Source organism: Penaeus monodon, chromosome 17, assembly GCF_015228065.2.
Source record: "Penaeus monodon isolate SGIC_2016 chromosome 17, NSTDA_Pmon_1, whole genome shotgun sequence".
Classification (NCBI taxonomy): Eukaryota; Metazoa; Arthropoda; class Malacostraca; order Decapoda; family Penaeidae; genus Penaeus; species Penaeus monodon.
The window spans coordinates 32,547,500-32,562,499 of record NC_051402.1 but is presented as its reverse complement, the minus strand read 5'-3'; positions in this window follow the sequence as shown (position 1 = coordinate 32,562,499).

Here is a 15,000-nt window from a genome sequence, read left to right as displayed (position 1 = left end):
TATTTTATTTTTTATATTAAAAATTATATTTTAAAATAATAGTGTGTGTGTTGGGGGGGTGTGTGGGGGTGGGGTTGGGTGTGGGGTGTGTGGGTGTGTGTTTTTGTGTGTGGGGGGGGTGTTTTGTGGTGCTTTATTTATATATTTTCCCAATATGAAAAAAACCCATCCATTTATACAAAACCTTTTATATAAATATTTTTATTTTAATTTTATAAAATTATATACATATATATAAAATATTAAAATATAAAACATAAAAAAACAAAATATACACACACACACCCCACCAACAAACAAACACCCCCAACACAAACACAAACAAAACAAAACCACCCCACACAAAAACACACACAAAATAAAAGAACACCCCCACCAAAACACACTCAAAACCCACACCCCACACACACCCCCCACAATGTGGCTATTTAATATATTATATAAAAATATATATATTATATAAAATATAATATAAAAGGAAAATTATATAAAAAATATATACATATATATTTTAATAATATTATTTTAATATATTTTTATTATTTATTAATATATATATATATATATAAAATAAGGGTATATATAATATAATATATATATTATAAATATAATAAAATTATATATATTTTAATATATAATATATATTTTATAACATAGGGTATATAAGTTTTTGGGGTTTTGTTTTTTTTTAATATATATATATATATATATTATATATATTAATTATATTTTAAAATTTTATTTTATAAAATATCTGTGGTGTGTGTTTGGGTGATGTGTGTGTGTGATTTATATATATATTTGTGTGCGTGCGTGTGTGTGTGTGGTGTGTGTTGTTGTGGTGTGTGTGTGGTGTGGGTGTGTGTGTGTGTGTGTTTGGGGGGTTGTTTTGTGTGTGTGTATGTGTGTGTGTGTGTGTGTGTGTTGGTGTGTGTGGGGGTGTGGTGTGTGTGGGGTTGGGGTGTGTGTTTTGGTTTAAAATTTGTATCTGGTTTTGTACACTTTAATATATATTTTATATATATATATTATTTATAATATATAATAATTATATAATAATTACAATAAAATTTTCTTTTAAGGGTTTAGTTTGTCTGACCCGCCGGGTCACAGATGATACTAATTTTTTAGTTTTCTTTTTGTGATGCTCTTGGAGTGAGAGGGGGTAGGGCCCCCGGGCCCTTTTTCCCGGAAAGTGCCGGTGTTCCTTTTTAGGTAATCATTCTTCTATTTATCCGGGCTTGGGAAAACCCACTTGACTTGGGGGGGTTGGCCACCAGTGGCTGGGTGGGCCCAACAAGGTAAACCCCCCCCTTGCCCCCGGGAAAACAACCCCATATATAAATAGTGCAAGTACACACAACCAAAACCCCCCCGAAATGCAAGTGGGGGGGGAAATGTTTTCCATGAACACACGCATCCCCCCCCGCGCGGATTGGAGCACCGCCCCTGATTTAAAAAAATTTTGGTAATTCGAACCAGATACGATGAATTTCCCTTTGGGGGAAAGGGAAATTCCCCTTTGATTGCCTATTTTACCCACTGGGTGGCCAAGCCCCCCCCAAGCAGTGATGGCCCCAAACGCCTGGAAAAATAGAGAAAATGTTTACCTAAAAGGTAACCCCGGGCACTCCCCGGGGGAAAGGGAAAAACGGGGGCCCCCCTCCCCCCCCCCAACCGTACTCACTCCAAGAGCATCACAACATGAAAACTAAAATTTAGGCATCATGCTGTAAACCACGGGGCTAAAAACAAAACCCCCTCCCGTTAAAAAAATAAAATTTTTGTATATATATATTATTTGTATAAAATATATTTTTAAAATTTTTTATATACATTTTTTAATATAAAATATATTATATATATATATAAATAAAAAAAATTTTATTATAATATATAAAATTAAAAAATAATATATTTTATAGGCCTGGGGTTTTGGTCAAAGTTTTTTAGAGAAATCGGATTAAAGGGGACTGTCACGACGGCAATCGGGAGTTCGAGGGTTTGAGTCACCGCCCGTACTTCCCTGATGTATAGGGCATATCATATAATATATATATAAAATTATATTAAAATTATAAAAATTTATATATATAAAATATATAAAAGATAAAATAATACATATAAATATTATGCATTATATAGGTATTTAAAAGTATAATATATTTATATATTTTTATATAAAAATATAAAAATTTAAATATTATATTTTTTAAAATTATATATATAATTTTTATTTTTTTTTTTTTTTTTTTTTTTTTTTTTTTTTTTTTTAAGGGGAAGGGAAATGTTTGACCCCGCCGTGGTCACAGCATGATCCCAAAATTTTAATTTTTATATATATATATAATATATATATTATTATAATATATAAAATATAAAAAAATTATAAAATATATATATATATGTATAATTTGTGCTTGTGGGTGGGGTTTTCCCATGTGGGGTGGTGTGAAATATATAATATAAAATAATATATATAATAAAATATATATTTTTAATTATATATTTTTATTAATATATTTTATATATATATTTTTTATATGTAATTATATATGGATATTTATAAAATATATATATATATATATTATATTTTATAATATATAATATATTATATAAATATAATATATATTTTGTGTGTTTGGGGGTGTGTGTGTGTGGGGTGGGGTGTTGTGTGGGTGTTGTGTTGGTGTGTGTGTGTGTGTAAACATACATACCCCCCCCCAAAAAATATATGTATGTGAAAAAAACCTATTTGCGGTTTTGGGGGTTTTGCCTCTGTGTGTGTGTGTTTTGTGGGTGTGGTGGGGTGTGGTGTTTTTGTGTGTGTGTGTGTGGGGGTGGGGTGTGTGTGTGGGGTGTTTTTGTGGTTGTGTTTGGGTATTTTTTTATTTATTTTATATATATAATTTTAAAATTTTAATATATATATAATATAAATTTTTTATACTATATACAAAAAAATATATATATATATATAATTTTAAATATATAATATATAATATTTAATATATATCAATAAATTAATTTTAAATATTAAAAATGTTGCTTGCAAAAAAGGCCCCTTTTCTTTGGTTGGTTTCTTTTGGGGTTTGGGGTTTGGGTTTGTTGGGGGTTTTTTTGGGTTTTTGCTGGGGGGTGGGGTGGGTGGTTTTGGGTTTTTGGGGGTTGGTGGGTGCGTGTGTGGTTTTGTTTTTTGTGGGGTGTGTGGGGGGTTTTGTGGGGTGGGGGGTATGTGGGGTTTGTGTTTGTGTGTGGTGTGGGTGGGGTGTGTTTTGGGGTGTGTGTTTTTTGTTTGTGGGTTGGGGTTTGGTTTCCGTTTCAAAACCGGGGTTTTCCTGTTTTTTTGTTTTTTGTTTTTTTTCCTTTTTGGCGTCCCCCTTGGGTTTTGTAAATTGGTTTTGTTTGTGGTTTTTTGGTTTTAAATTTGTTGTTTTTTTTGCAAAAAAAAAATTTAAAGTTCAAAGGGTTTTACGGGGTTTTTCAAAACCAATGGATTTTTTTTTTTTATTTTTCCCTTTAAAATTAACCTCCCCAAAAAATTTTAACGTTCCCCCCTTGGAATTTTGCTTTTTATAAAAAAAATATTTGGGTAATTTAATTTTGGCTAAAACATTTTATTGAAAAAGAACTTTATCAAAATTTCCCGAAAAACAATTGGGTTTTTATTAAACCCTTTTTTCCACCCGGCCCGAAACGGGCTTGGGCGTGGGAAAGGCTTTGGAAAACTTTTGGGAAAAAATGAAAAGGTTCTTTTTGTGATTCTTCCTTTTTTTTTTTTTTTTTTTTTTTTGTTTTGTTTAAAAACTTTCCAAAATTAGGTTTATAATAAAAGTATATTTTCAAAGCCCATAAAAAAGGATATGAAATATTTAAATGGGTTCTCCAAAACCCTTAAAGCAAAGGGGGCAAAAAGGGTTTTGGAAAACACTTTGGCACTCGAAAATTATAATTTTCCCAAAGGGGTTCCCGTTTATATTCTTAATTAACAGTTTACACTTAAGTTGTTTTTTCGAAAATTAAAAAAACTGTATTTAGCTGCCAATACAATATAATAAAAAACCCGGATTTTTTTGGGGTTTTACAATATCCCCACTGTTTGGGGTTCTTGTTTTTTTAAAAAAACCAAGGTAAAGGGAATCTTCCCTTAAAACCCGGGGTTCATAAATTTTTTTTAGGGCCTACAGTTTTTTCGGGGCCCCGGTTGAAAATTTAATTAACTCAGTCAAGCCCTCTTTAAAGGAAGTTTTAAATATTGTATAAAATGGAAATAGGTCCCCCAAGATCTTATCCACATTTCTTGGCACATGCTAAACTTTCCCAGGCGATCAGCATGATCATGCCTGGGGTTTTCCAACATGCGAGGGAAATTTCCACCAAAAAACGTATATCATGGCCTCTTTTTTTGCCCGAACCGTTTACCCTGATGTCTTTTGGATATTAATGCCCTTTGTCTAGGGGTTTTTCAGAGCTGGAGACACTTTTGTAAATCACAAAATTTATTCCCCCCGAGCCTTGATTCAATAAAAAAATTCGGGGGCCATGGGGTTTTCCCTGCCAACTCAGTTTGCGAGTGCTACCCCAGTCATGAACCCCCTACAACCTGGTGTTTAAAGATATTTTTTTTTATGAACAAAACACATCCGGCTCTACTCCCAGATGCAAGGACCCGCCCGGGGTAGCATCATATGCATTGGATAGTTTTTCAAGATGCTCTTTTATAAGGGCAAGGAATACTGCTTAAAAAAAGCGGGGGGGGACACTTTTTTTTTGGGGGGCCCCGTCGTAAAAAATATTTGGGTCCAAACTTTTTAAAAACGGGGGTTCAAAAGGTCCTGTAGGGTCTTGGTTTTTGGGTAGGGTTCAGCTGAGCTAATTTTTTAACAGGGTTCCCGTTTTCCATGGATTTGAGAAGAATGGGTTTGTTGTAATGAAAAAGGTAGCCCCTTTATTCTGTTTTTTAGTTTTTTTGGAAAAACCTGTACAATGGAGGGGTTCTCAAAATTGTTTTAAAAACCAAAGTGGTATTTATATATACTTTCTTTCGTAAACGGAGGGAAAATTTTAGTTCGGTTCCATATTCCCCAATTTTGTTGTTTTTGGGGCACCAAGAATGACCCTCATGGCTTCATTTTGTATAGGGTTCAAAAAACTAGAAACCCTCTGATTCCTTTTTATAACATAGGTGCAATGAAATGATAATCTTGACTAAACCGATGTATGAAAATAAAAAGAGTTTTTGCAATTTTGACTTTGATCCCAGGGTTCTTTCCCAAAACAAGTGTCTTAAGGGCTTCACCCGTTTCCCACACCCTTTTTTCTTCAGGTTTTAAATAAAACTCGCATCATTGACAATCCCCCCAAAGGGGTTATTTGTATTGTTTGGACAGAAAATCTGGGCTCAATGTCCCCTTATAAAAAAACTTGGAAGAGGGATTGCCCTTTGGGGTTTAAGGTTTGGTTTTTTCAGTCGAGTTTATCAACCCACACTCAATGGGCCTTTTGGGCTGGAGTAAAACTAGAATCTTTTGCATTCTTTCCTCGGATGGGGTTTTTAATGAAAAAAATCATCGGCATAGAAAATTTAAGGAGTCGTTCCCTCAAGGGGGTATATCCCCCTGAAAATCTAGCTTTAAAAGATTTTAAATAGCAGGGGGCTAAGTCCCACCTCCCTGAGGTGTGGCGATTTCAAAATCTTTTTGGTATAGTTCTTAATCCCCCTGTAGGAAACCTGAGCCGCCCCATCCGATAGAACATGTGAATCCATGTTTAACATTTTTCCCCTGAATCCCAAAAAGTAGCTATTTGCTCAAAAATTTATTTCTCGTTTGAAATATAAAAGGGGCAGTTTTAAAAGAAAAAAGGAAAACCCGGTTTGCATGCCTGGGTTTTTGTGTTTTTTTAAGTTTTCTGAAAAAACAGTGCTGACTGCTACGCCCTGGGAGAAATCCTACAGTCGGGGGGGAAAACTTGCATTTATGCGATACAAACCCCTGTTAAGATTTTACCCTTTCCAAGACTTTGAAACAGACAGGAGGTAAAAGGAAATGGGCCTGTATTTGTCAGTATTGGGTTTTGGGTATGGGAAGGTTTAAGCTTTTAGTCCAGGAGTTTGGGAGTTTCCCTTGTGATGGGGCTGAGTTAAAAAAGGTGAAAAAGGGGTTTGGGCCTGGTACCTGGGGAAAAATGGGACAAAGGACGCTGTAAGTAATGCCATCTTCGAAAAGGGGCGGTTGCCTTACCTTTCAGAAGGGCTTTACTTGGTTCCCACTCGGTTTTTTGGGCCCAAATCGGAGGGGTCAATAGCGGGCAAAGGCTACTGCTATAAAAAAAGGGTTCCGCTCTATTTTTTTGACTTGTCTAGTTGTTTCCTTTATCCCTTGTGGGAGTGAGCTTAGCTGAGAAATTCCCCGGCCCCTGCTCTAGCGCTTTTAAAACCCGGGCTCTTGTGGACGGGGAAAACTGCGGGGTTGGGAGTTTTCCCTTTGTCACCCTTTTAAATTTTTTCCCACTTTGCAGCCACAGAGGTTTGGACTTTTGATACCTTGCAAAAAATTGTTCCCCAGGGGTTTTACTACGAAATCTGTTTTTTTTTTAAATTTCCCCTTGAATTTTTTGTGGTTTTTAAAAAAATTTGCAAAAGGGGATTATCTGTGTCTTACTATCTTAAATAAAAAAAATTTGCAAGCTCCGGGCCCCGTTTATTTTCCTTTGGAAAAAAAAGGGGGTCTTTGATCCCCCCCGGTTTGCATAGGAGGCCTTGGGGCCCTCTTTTTCTTCGAGAGTTTTGGGGTGAACAGACCCATGTGATAGTAGTCAGTGACAACTTTAAAAAAAAATCCTGAGAAAAATTAAACAGTTGTTATTTAAAGGGTGTTAAAACCAGTCTAGGGCCCCGTCCCCTTGAAGTGATGCTCCGGGGCCGGGGATAATTATTCCTAAAGCCTGGGTTTGATTTAGGGGCTGGTCGCTGCTACAGAAAGGGTCGTTCGGATTGAAATTTTTGGTATTAAAAACTTTTTCGAAACCAGTGAAGTAAAAACATTACCAGGAAAAAATTTTTTGCCAAATTTTAACGTGTCAAAACCTGCCCCCTCCCAAAAAGGGAGTCTCTCCCTTTTTGGGTCAAAATACTGTCAGTGAATTTTTTTGATGAAATGCTTGAATTTTTCCCCATTACTATTACGCTGGTTGTCCCCAAAGTGGGGGATGCCTTCCCTTGAAGTTCGCCCTGCAAAAAACTCCCCGGGGTTGTAAAAATTTTGGGGGGAGAAAACTACCCAAAAATTTTAGAGATCTGGATTTTAACTTATACAGTGAAAAAAAACCCAGGGGGCAGTCTGGATTTTTAGAGATAAAATTGAAAATTTCAGTGTTCTGGGTTTTTTTAACAAATTTTATGGGGCAGGTTACCCCACATAGTAAAACAATCCAGTCTGGCAGTATTCACAAAATGAATAAAAACCCCTTTAAGTGCAGGTGTTTTTTCACTTAGCAGCGGCAGAAAAAGGGTTCTTGCACGTTTATAACATCAATATTTATTTGTGGAGAAAAATTCTAGAATTTTACCCCTAGGTTAATGCAAACGCATATTCCATGATATGAATTTGATTTTTGGCGTTTATCCATATGTGAATTTTGGGTTTTAGTGGGGAAAACCTGTATTTTCATGCTAATATCCTCAAAATTTTTCCCGAATTAAAAAGTTTTCACATAAGAAACAAAATAACTTATAAATTATGGATTTCATTAAAGAGGTAGTCGGGGACTAAAAAATTACTTTTAAACCCATTTAAAAAAATTTGGTTTAGCTTTTTTCCCAAACTTCTCAGCACGGGCCCCTTTCTTTTTTTGTGTCAGAGCTCTGAGGGGCGGGTTGGTCACTGGCCCTGGGGACGCAAAAGGGATCCTGATTTTGTTCGGGCTGCTGTCAGCGCTGACCCCCCCCATTTCTGGTATCAAAAATGGGGGTTGCAGCGATTTCCTAGCCCCGTTCTTTTATCCCCCTAATGGTAGCACTATTTATCACGACAATGACATTTCCTTTTTTAAATTTTTTTAATTTCCGTTCACCCGAGGGTTTTTTCATTAATTAATTTAAATTTTTTTTTGGGCTTTCAGAGCTTTCATTTCCTTTAAAAGTTAAAAAAAATTTTTTTAACGCCCCTTTGGGTTCGGGGCTGGCGTGAGGTCATTCTTTTCACCGGGGTTTTGCGGGGGATTCCCCCCCCAGCCCTTTGCGGTGCCCCGGGTTTTGAGGGTGAGGGACGGTTGCCTCGGCTTTTCGCCTGGGGGGGAGTGGGGGCTTTGTCTTCATTTCAGAGAGTATGTCAGCTTTGCGGGCCCGAGATACCCTCTGTGGGGATCGACCCTCTTGTCCAACCCTTTTCCCCCCGCCGCGTAACCCCCTTTTCGTAAATTTTCGGGGGGCCTCTTCACCCCCAATCGCTGGCAGCCGCGGGAAATCTCTGCGATGGTGACGTTTCCCCAGGGCACCCGCTTCCCCGGACGTGGGCGCGGGGTTTGGGGTTGGGGGGGCCGCGCTGGTCACTCGCGGTCGGGGGGCTGGTTTCCCCAGGGGGTGGAGGGGGAGGGGAAAAGGGGGAAAGGGGGGGCCGTGCACCCCCAGTGGGCCCGGCGTCACACCTTCTCCCACACCTGAAGCATGATGGGGCAAAAGGGCTGGTTTTTATCTGCAGTACCCCTTTTCCTTTTTGCAGCACTGCGAGGGCATCCTTTGGGGATGTTTTTTTGCCACATGCCTTTCACAGCGTGCCTTGCCCTTGCAATACTTAGCTACATGGCCCCTCCCCTGAAATTATAGCAGATTTCCCGGGGATGCCCTCCACGGCCGCAAGGGGGCTGGCGGGGATGTTTTTCCCAAGAAGTGGTATGACTTGGAGGGGGTTGCCTCCTTTTCCCAAAAATGCGGATGCGGTTTAATGGGTTTTCCCACCTTTTGCACCTTTTGGCCCTTTTGAACCCCCGTCGAGTGCCCTAAAACATTTTCAAAGATCAAAGATCCTTGTGTTTGTGTTTCACAAGGTTTATCATATTTTTTTTTTTGCGGGGTTTATCACATGTTTTTAAAGGGGAAAACCTCCCCAAAGGGTCCTTTAATAAGTTCGGGCAAAGTATTTCTGCTGCGAGCAGGACCATACCAAAATACGGTGAGGAAGAGGTTGGGCCCCCCCCCACAAGGGCCCAGGGGGGGCCCCCCCCGGGCCCCGGGGGATCGTTTCCCAGGTTTCCCGCCCCGCCCCTTCCATTTTTTTCTTTTTTTGTTGTGCCCCGGGAAGGGGAGGCGGAAAAGGGAAATTTTTCTTTGGTGCCAGTGGTTTTTTACTGGCATTGTCGGGGGTTTTTTTTTTTTCTTTGCTTTCGAATTCACTAATGTGAAGCCCTCACCCTCCTTTTCAACGTCGCCCCCTTTGGGGCGTTTAGGTCACCTTTAGTGCATGCCTGTTTTCATGGCAATGGATTCAGTGGGACTATCACTGAACTACAGGATGAAGGCATTCTTTTAGCCGCGGGAGGGGTGGGACAGTTTTCCTCCGCGTCCCCCCCCTCAGTGTTTAAATTGCGGTTTCCCCCCCTCGGGGGGGTGACCGCAGCGCCTTGCCCACCGGCTCGCCCCTCGTGACAGGTGATATAAGCCCCTGGGGAAAAACGGGGCCCCTTTACCCCCAACGGGTTTCCACAGGGAGTACTTGGCACTCGGTAGAGGAATTTTTTCAAAATTTTCGTACAAACATAAAAATTAGCACACACTATTGTCATGCATGACTTTTCGGATTTTAAAGAGCCCCCAAAAAGTTCATGAAATTCCTTTACAATTTTTGGGATATGACGCAAGAGGTTCGTGTTTTAAGGGGCGAGGGCAAGGAGCACGGGCACCAAAACACCCCCTCCGTAGGGGGTCACGGTTTTGTTTCTGGGCGAACTGGGGAGTTTTTAAAGGGGGTGTTTGGGCCCCTAGATTTATGGCAACACCCCTGTAAAGGGTGATAAATTTGGGGCGGGGTTCTTTAAATTTTTCATCACGAACGTTTGATTTCCTACACAACTTTACGGAAAAAAATAGTCCATTTTATGTACCTTTTTCTTAACCTTTATATTTAGTTCACAGGGTACACACACACACACAAATAATTTCTAATATATTTTATATATTTTTATATATATATATATAATATATATAAAATATATAATATATAATATATATATACATAATATATATATATATATAAAATAATATATATATATATATATATATATTAAAATGCTGTGGGGGTGTGTGGGGGTGTGTGTAGGGGTGGTGTGTGGTGGTGTGTGTGCTTTTTGTGTGTGGGGTGGTGGGTTGTGTGTGTTTTGTTATGTGTGTTTTTGTGTGTGTGTGCTTGGGCCTTGGGCTGGTGTATGCCCCGTCCCCTTGTCATAGGGAAATGTGTCGTTTTGTGTGGGGTGTGTTTCTTGGGTTTTGTTCCCCTCATTTAAAAAGGGGGTCGGTGCCCATTTCCCTTTCGAACCCTTTTCTTTTGGGGCCCCTAAATCCCAGCCAATGGGAATCTTTTTGTAGATACCCAAAGAGTTTTACATATACGACATTTTTTGTGGTTTTTTTACATGACCATCGTTTTTGGCATAAAAAGAAAATCTGAAGTGTTTTTCAGTGCCCTTTTTAGTGCCCTAGTTGCAGTCTCCATTTTCTTACGGAGGGAGATGGCATCCCAAGAATCCGAAAATCCCCAACACCTTTCCCCAAAAAAGCCTTTATGAAAAGGGGCCCCCGCCGAGACCAACCTTCCCCTTTCCCCAGCTAACTAGTGTTTGGGAGATGCCCAAAATATCCGCTCCTTGCAGGGCCAAAAATTATATTTGGGGTAATAAAAGTATATCTATCTAAACTATCTATATCTATCTATCTTCTATCTAACATCTATCTATCTAATCTATCTATCTATCCTATCTATTATATTAATATATATAAAATATATATATATATATATATAATATATAAAATTTTATATATTAAAATATATAAAATTATTTATAAAAATAAAGCTGTAAATATATCCCGGGGAGATGTGCTGTGCTTATTTTATTAGCATGGGAAATGCTCACCCCATTTTAAGGGTCGCACTGAAACCCATATTAAATAGGAAAGGAATTTAAAAAAAAAATCCCCAAAATATATATAAAATTTTTTTTTTTTTTTTTATTTTTTTCTATATATATATATATTTAATATATAATATATATAATTTTATATTTAAACAGGTTTTTTAAAAATAATTTTAAAATATATATATTATATATATATATATATATATTTTTATATATGGATTTTATGTGGTGTGTGTGTGGTGTGGTGTTTGTGTGGGTGTTTGTGTGTGTGTGTGTGTGTGTGTGTGTGTGTTTTGTGTGTGTGTGTGGGGTGTGTGTGTTTTGGTGTGTGTGTTTTGGGTGTGTTGTGTGTGTGTGGGGTGTGTGTGGGGGGGTGGGTGTGGGTGTGCGCATTTTTTTTTTTTATTTTTTATTGGGCTTTTGCATATCATATTTGCAAATTGTAAAATTGCCAATAAAAAAAAGGAAAAAAAAATATTAGTACAAAATGAAAAAAGAAATAGAAGTAAGAATGGGAATTTCCAAAAATTTGCACATAACGAAAATTTATGAATAATAAACAGGCATCAATATTTTCCCGAATTTTTCAGATTTATCCCCCAAAAATAATTTATGCCCTAAACAAAATTCAAAATGATACATACTTTTTTTTTTCCCAAAAAAAAAGCAAGCTGGAAAAAAGAAACCCTTTTTTGTTTCCATTTTCGCATCCCCTCAGAAAATTTATACCTTCATAAAATTTCATTACTATTTAAAAGGAAAATTATACCCGTCAAAAATTTTATTAAGGCCGGAATTTTAAAGCTTGGGAAGGTAGGATAACGGGGAAACAGGGACATTAGCCGATAGAAGATTTGATAGAAAGGCTTTAAAAGGTGATAAGAAATAAATTTCCTTTTTGATTTTTATTAAAAATTTATGCCTAATTTCATTTTAACCTTTTTGATAAGTGTTCGGAACATAACAATAAAAAAAAAGGGAAAAAGAATCATGATGAGAGAGATATGTGTTTTTAAAAAGCGGGGGGATAATTATTGATAACAAAAAAAAAAGCAAAACAATAATGGAGTTGTAAAAAATAATAAAATTTAAAGGTAAAACGGGGGAATAAGACTAACACTGAAAAAAAAGAAATACACGAAATGAAATGAAAAATTTTTGGGGATTTGGGATAAAAGAATTTAAAAAAATGCTGTAATAATAATAAAATGAATAAATAAAGAAAATTTAAAAAAAAATATGTGTATATATAAAAATTATACATATAAAAGAGATATGTGTTATATATATTTTAAGTGTTTATGTGTGTGAGAGTTTCGTGTGAGTTTTGTGGTATGGATGTATATATATTTTAGAAGTACATATAGATACAAAGATAAAACATACATTTTATATATATTAAAATATATATATATATATATATATATATAAAATTTATATATATAATTTTATATTTCATATATATAAATATATATATAATATATATATATATATAATATATATATATATATATATTTTTACACACAAACATTTTACAAAAACACACACACACATGTATATGTGTTTTGAGCTGTGTGTGGTGTAATGTGGTTTTTGTGTGTGTGTGTGTGTTGTGTGTGTGTGTGTGTGGTTTTGTGTGTGTGGGGTGTGTGTGTGTGTTTTGTGTGTGGGTGTGTTTTTTGTGTGGTTTTGTGTGGTTTCAAATATAAAAAAAAAAAAAATAAAATATATATATATATATATATATTATATTTTATTAAAATATTATATATATAATTAATAAAGGGATATTAAAATAATATATATATATATATAAAAATATATATAAAATATATTTTATATAATATATAATATATAGTTCGTATTATTGTTTTATTATCATTATAATCATTTTAGTACTATTTCCTTTTTCTTTTTTTTTATTATCATTTTTTCTTCCCCCATTTTTAAATTTTCATTATTATCGTTAGGGTATCAGTTTTCTGTTTGGGTAATATCCCAAAATTATTTCAAACAGCACTCTTGGATAATGAAAAAAATGTCAATAAAAAAATTTTTGAGAACAACAAAACAACAAAAAAAATAAAATTTAAAATGAACCCCGAATTTCGAATGGCACCAACGACAAAAAAACTTGGTCCCTTTTTGCTATTAACCACATGTGACAATCCAATATACCCCGACAATGATTGTATATTTTTTTACATTTAGAAATTTAGAAATATAAAGCGTTTGGGTTTTCACTTTTTCCTGTTCGAGGGTTTCTTTTTTTCAAGGATCATTTTGAAATGGGTGACTTGAAAGATCACGGGTTAAATTTAATTTATCCTGAGTGATTTAATCTTTTATTTTATTTGTTTTAGATGGGAGAAAAGGGGGTATTTGAAATATTTTTTGAAAAGGTTTGTATTACAGGGAAAATTTAATTTTTACTTGATTTTGGGTTTCCTGTTGTTTTTTTTGTAGAATATATTATTTTATGTGAATGGGATCGGGCACGCACTTTTACCGCCCCACTTATGGTAGTTTTCAGGTCAAAAGTCATATACGCATAAAAAAGTCTAATATTGAAATTTAGCCTTCGGGTAGTGCCCTTTGGTAAAAGTTTTTCGGCCCCTAAACCGAGAAGGGCGCGGTTCGCGCCCCGCCCAAAGGGACGAGGGAAATTTTCAAATGTCCCCCCCCCCGGGGGGTTATGCTGTGGCTGGGAAACCCCGGCGGGCAAGGGAAATAGGTTCAGCCGAAGTCAGCACCAGCTGACCCACCCTGAGGGTCGGATTAGTCGGGCACAGGCCGGGGTCCCCCCACGGGCGAGGTAAGCTTCGCATATCAGACTTTTTCCTTTTTGAAAAAATTTAAAGGTTTAAAGATTAAATTTAAAAAAATATTAACGTGATTAAAAGGGCTTCCCGAAATTTCAAGAGTAGATCGTCAGAAAAAAAGGGCCCCCGTCTTCACTTTATAAATATTTTTCCCGAATTTTTTGAAAAGGAGCATTAATTTTGACCAAGCATCAAAGCGGGTTTAGAACGGGAAAAAAAGTTTGTAGCTTGCAAAAAAAATCATTTGCCTTTTTATTTATAAAAGAGCGTGTGTGTGGTGTGTGTGTGTGTGTGTGAGGATTGTGTTTTGCCACAATTACACATAACATAAGCACTAGAGGGAAAAATAGATAGATAAATATGTATAGATGTGGTGTGTGTTGTGGGTGTGTGTGTGTGTGTGTGGGGTGTGTGTGTTGTGTGTGTGGTGTTGAGTGATTGTGTGTCAACAATTTCCAAAATACACATAAAACACATTGCAGATAGATAGATAAATAAATATTTATAGATGGTGGTGGGTGTGTTTTGTGTGTGTGTGGTGTACATAAATACAAAATATAATTTATTTATATATATATTATATTATATATTATATATAAAATATATTTTATATATATATAATATATATATATTTATAAAAAAGGGAGGGGCATTTCACACAAAAAATTTCCTGCAGTGTGGTTTAATTGTGGGGTGTGTCTCCACGAAGTAAAGATATGCCTCTTCCCTTTTTCATTTTTTGGGGGGCCGGGGGGAGGAACATTACACATTGCAATAACGAAGGCACCCCGGTTTTAAATTTAAAATTTAAATTTTTTTTCAATTTTTTGACCCCAAGGGGGGGATTTTATTTCGAAAAAACATTTTATCACGAAACGACAGTTCGCTTGCTTTTTTCCTCGCCCCCTACGGAAAAAATTCCCTCAATAATTTCGCCAAAGGTGTGTTGCCAAGTTTTTGGTCGGGTAAGCGAACCGGGATGGTAAAAGCTTCTCCTGCCCCTTTGGCCCGTATCTGTCCCCTGGTAGAGGGACGACGAATTTATGAAAAA